This window comes from Melopsittacus undulatus, chromosome 3 (genome assembly GCF_012275295.1).
Source record: "Melopsittacus undulatus isolate bMelUnd1 chromosome 3, bMelUnd1.mat.Z, whole genome shotgun sequence".
NCBI classification, from domain to species: Eukaryota; Metazoa; Chordata; class Aves; order Psittaciformes; family Psittaculidae; genus Melopsittacus; species Melopsittacus undulatus.
In genome coordinates this window covers 81,755,298-81,760,591 of record NC_047529.1, presented here as the reverse complement: position 1 = coordinate 81,760,591, position 5,294 = coordinate 81,755,298, and the positions used below count along the sequence as shown (strand labels likewise).

General features: G+C 45.6%; 1 protein-coding gene across 2 annotated transcripts in view; it reads right to left on the bottom strand.

The window, feature by feature from the left end:
• The window catches only part of FBXO30 (F-box protein 30), a 19,545-nt gene extending 17,550 nt beyond the window's left edge, over positions 1-1,995 (bottom strand). Inside the window, exon 1 of one of the 2 annotated variants that reach the window (XM_005150101.3) lies at positions 1,857-1,995. The gene's annotated coding sequence lies outside the window, so the exon portion shown is untranslated. Of the gene's footprint in view, positions 1-1,310; positions 1,654-1,856 lie in introns of those variants that run through there. The other variant, XM_031049792.2, reaches the window with a different exon arrangement.
• Positions 1,996-5,294: the final 3,299 nt, after the last annotated feature.

The following is a 5,294-nucleotide window of genomic DNA, read 5'->3' as shown; positions in this document are numbered from 1 at the left end:
GAAATAGGGTCTTATCAGTATGAAGGAAACTGTTATTTTTATTTTAACTAGACTGAATACAAAGTACAGGTTTGCTACAAAGCTGAAATGCACAGCAGCTATAGGAGTGCACATGGAGACTAATAAGTGCATGCCTCCCTCAAAAAGGTACTATAAGATACTCTTCTGGACTTAGGTCAAAAATTGGTTGTCCAAAATTGTACAGGAATTTTACCCAAAAAGTTTCCAACCAAATATTGTTAGTTAAACTAAGCATTTATTTTGTCCATTAGACTTCTAACATCAAAGTAGGAGGCAAGGAAAATATAATCCAAACTTAAGAAGTTAACTGAGTAAAAGGAGACTTTAGTGCAAAAGAAACAATAGTTAAGCAGCAAAGTAAAACCCTCCTGGATAGCCTACACCTGCTCTACTGGGATTCTCCTGTTCTATAACACCTTCTAACACTGGAAAATTATAAGACAAAAAGTCCGAGCCTGCAACACAATCCAAATTCACCCTTTCAATTTATTTCTTCTATGGATGAAATTTGACCACTAAAGAGAAACTATCCACAAATATTTACACATATATGGACTGGAAGACAGATTAAAGGTGCCAGCACATTTTTCAGTCTTCCAGGTATGTGACTTGCTTACCAACAAAATTCTTTTAATAACATTTTTGTACTTTAGCAAGAGAGTTGGAGAGAGAAATATAATAAATAAGCTAAAAACCTTATCAGCAGGGATGCATGAATCTTAACCCTCCCACAACACAAGTTTAAAGTGTATGGCATTAACTCACAGCAGAAGGCAGTGGCTGCAAAATGATGCTGCTCCTATAGCAGCACAGGCACAGTTTTGGATTAGTAGGTAACACACACTTACTTTAGCATTTTAACAACATAATCAGCCAAAGGGAAAAAAGGATTATGAAAAGCTCCTCTGCCAAATCCGAGCAGAACTTTACAGAACAAAAGCAAGCCGTCTCTCCAACCCACGGGTTTTCTCCCTGGAGAATTCGGAAGACCTGCTGGGAACAACAGTGGCGCTAGAACTTTTAGAAGCGAGGCCACACGACTGTTTAAACATGCGTGCTGCTCAACAAGCTGCTGTCATCTTCCTACACGCTTCTGTCTACCGACCCGTGGGGTTACCGGACTACAGCTACGCAACCTTCTTTACCTTCACAAAGGAGAAAAAGGTTGCAAGGCACATCACTAACAGCCATTAAAAACAGCATTGACAGAAGACAAACCACCACCTCTTGCATGATCTGACACAGCTACTCGAAATACAGGAAAGACTATACAAGGATTTCAGCAATACCTCTGGCTTATTTGCCTCTTCCCCTCTCCTTCCATGAAGAACGAGACGCTGCGACTGCAGTCTCTACAGTACCTGGCAGAACACGGCCCAAATCCTTCCAGCGTGCTACCGCGACATCCCGGGTAGCGCTGGCCGCACCGCGGGCTAAGAGGCGTCGGCTGGCTAGCTCCGCCGCCGTCGTCCGGTCCTGGCGGCAGCGGACCCGCGGAAGGAATAAGCCCAGGGGCGGGGCAGACGCCGGCCACCCTACATGGCAGTTTACCACCGGCACACACTCAGCACCTAGGGCCGCGCGGGGGCCGGGCAGGGAGAACGAGACATGGGTGCAGCAGCAGCACACTAAGCCCCCCGCGGCCTTCTCCACCTCCCAGCCGGGATCTGTCAGGCCGGCGCTGGGCCCTGCTAGCCCCCGCTGGCCCCCGCCGGGCCGCCATTTGTTTACCACCCGGCTGCCAGGCAGCCGGAGCCGGCCAGAAGCGGGACACAGCCCCGCCGGGGGGCGCAGGCCCCGGCTCGCCCCGCCAGTCCCGGACAGCTGCGGCTCACCCGTCCCCGTCGCTCGGCAGACAGCAGGGCGCGGAAGGGCTGCGGAAGACGGGGCTGCGCCTCACTCTTCCCCTCCCGGCTCTCCGCCGCGGCGCTCCTCTCGCCTCTCCCGGCCCGGCCTTGCCTCACCACCCAACGGCCGCGCCCCCAACGCAGCGCGCGCAGGGGCCAGTGAGCGAGCGCGCGGGGCGGGGCAACGGGCTGAGGGAGCGCGCGGGACGCCCGCGCGGCCTTTCTTCCCTGGCGGCGGCTCCTCGGCGGGAGGGGAGGGGCGGGGACGAAATACCCGGATGTCGCGGTCCTGCCTTCTCCCCCACTTTGACGTTCTGGTCTCCGCGCATGCGCGATGGTATCAGCGATTGGGGTGGGTTCTTGGTGCCCGTTGGTGGGAGGGGGGGGAGGGTGGTCCCAGGGAAAGGTGGCTCCCGCTGTGACCTGCTCGGGTGGTGTCGTGTTAGCAGGGTTGTCCGGTGTGTTCCGGGCGGGGGTACAAGTGCTACGTTGTGTCCGGGCAACACCCTCGGCTCACCTAGGGCCCCATGGGGACTGCGGTGTTATTGTCAGAGTTCGCGTAACGCTTTCCTTAATGTGTTTGGGTTATGGTGACCCTGCAGACTTATGTGTCGCTGAGCAAAATGTTTTTTCTCCTAAAAACTTGAACTTGCTCCCAGAGGTCAGAGGTGCAGGTTCCAATTTGCAGACTGTGGAAGCCAGCTGGTTATAAAGTTGTAGCTCAGCAGGAGTTACTCAGTGTGTTACAGCTGCAAGGGTCTGCTGGAAGTCTGGATATTTAGCATCTTAGGAGAGTCTTACCTCTTCTTACTCTAAAAATAAGAGCACATAAAAGGAAGATGTAAGCCATAATTTCCATGTTAGGTATGGAAAACAAAGCATAAGATTACCTTAATATGAGGCATCATTGCTAGCTCTTCCTATAATAAGCACTCTCAGGTTTGCCCCACCCTTATTCTATAGCCTTGATCTTCCATGATCCTGAGGACAGGCCCTTTTTTTTTTCCTTCATAGGTTTGATTACAGGATCAGGACATAACCATCTAGCCAAGTGAGCTCCAGAAGATGGTAGGGATTGGCTCTGTGACTCAGAGAAGCCAAGCAAAATAATTCCATCTGGTCAGCAGGCAATTATATAAATTGTTGGGCAGAATCCACGTACACAGTTGCTGTCTTTCGCAACTGCCTTTTATTGGAAATACCTTCTGTGGGACAGGTGAAATTTGCTGTGCTGCTTATTCTCACCACGATGGAGTATACTCTCCAGCTGAGAGCAACCTGCTGTAAAGTATTAATAACATAGGGTGTTATTAACAATGCTTTCATCTCTGACTCTGTTCAGGGACTGGGCTTCTATGACAGAAGTGGGGCTTTTTATTTTAATTGCTTCTTTTGACTGAGGAAAATTAATTCCTGTGGCTTGGATTTCTTTTCTCCTACTTCAGCTGAGACTCCTCGGATCACTCAGTCACTTACGGGAGAATCTTCTGCTTCTCTAATGCTTTAGTGCATACACTTGCTCATAATCCTGAATTCCCCCTTCTACCTACCTGGCAACCATTGTCATTCTCATGAACTGCTATTTAAAGTAATCGGGCAAGCTGTAATTATACAATTTGGCTTAGTACCGTTGACCTGCAAGCCAGAAGGTCTTTGAGGATTCAGTGGGTGAACAACTGGAGAGGCTATTTTCTACTGGCTTAAATCTAGAATGAATGAAACTTCATTCTGATTACTCATAAATAGAAAATGAATGTCTGTGTCTGGTCCAGTATTGTTTTGTACATGACACTATTACTGAACTCAACAGAAGAGTGAAGTGTAAATTGATTCTTGGCAATGTAATTCAGGTCTTTCCTCCCACCTGAAGCAAAGCCTGTATCAAATGCCAAGACATTTGCTGAGGTGTTCAGTCTCCTGTAAGCTGGTACCTGTATGTGAAATAAACCACATTTGTTAATTAGGTTGTAGCAGGTGCAATCTGTTTGCTGCACTTTCTAATAAATGTGAATTATTTAAGCTCTTTAAAATTCTGACAGTTGCAGTTCTTCACTGACAGGCATTTGTGTCTGGAAATTCATTCTGCATGGAGATACAGAGGGAAAAAAAATTGCAAATGTTTCCGAAATTCATTTTTAAATAAATTTACTAATGTGTGAGTGTTTGTATTTCGCAGTGTGTAAAAATAAACAGCTGAGATCTGCCTACAAAGCCACATATACAGTTTGCACTGCACAGCTTTGAGAGCAGGTTGTTTTCACACAACAAAGACCTCAAGAGAAGTTTTTTGCACCTCCTTGGGTTTTTGTTTTCAACCAAGGCCCATTAAGAAATCTGATACTGAGTTTAATGCCTTTATGTTTATACCTTTCCAAGAAAGGTATTCTTTAACAAGATACCTCTCCTATCATTAAAAAGCCTGTAAACAGCATAAAGTCTTGAAGTAGCATAGTAATCAGATTCTCTTTTGTAAAAATTTTTGATAGTAGTATCATTTGATCTTTTAGAACATCTGGAACACAGATTATAAAAGAAGGTGCTGAAGAAGGTCCTGTGAATTTTGGGGGTTGGAGGTGGTTTGTCATACTCCATCTTTCTTTAACATGAGAAGGTTTTTCTGGCAGGAAGATCAACCTCAACAGCAGGTCAGATGCCTCAATGTCAACATGATTGTCCACCTACCTAGTTATCACCATGAAGGCTGTGCTGGGTGGGTGCTGCACATGTTTTATGGAAATTCTTGGTGCTCTGACCCAGGTACGGGGCTATAAATACCTTCAAGTTAATACATTTTTAATCCTGACAAATTGGACTCCCTTGGTTTGGTATAAACTTATGAAGTAGCAAGATTGAAAGGATCAGTGCTTTCTCTGAGTGGAGAAAAATAATGTGCTATTGGATGGCAACTTGGCTGCAAGTCTTGTGAGAGGATGCATTAATGAATACATCGATATGTCATTATGATCTTTGAAATGTAATGCCATTAATGGTTTGAATCAATGTCCCAGGATTTAAGCAGTCATTCAGCACTGACTTCACACAAAAACACCCTTTTCGTAAGACAAAAAGTGAAAACTGCCAGATGGTGGTTATGTTTGGAGCAGTTTTCACAGGTGAAAACCCCACACCACATATACCTGTAATAAGTTATAGTGATATATTTTAGCTATTCTTAGTGAACTTCATTGATTGAAACAAAATATTGAAACATTAGTTCTGTGTCATTTTCAACTGTCTCAAAATGAAAACCATAAGCTTAATGGTTAACTAGAGGTGGCATCTTCTGATTCTTGTGATAATCTAAACCAAAGACTGTGAGAAATTACAGAGAAATCTGCAGATGATGAGGATATTTCTGAGTTGTGAAACTGTCATAATCAGCTGCACTGGTGTAGAAGTTTTACTCCTCTTAGCTGAAATTAAAGT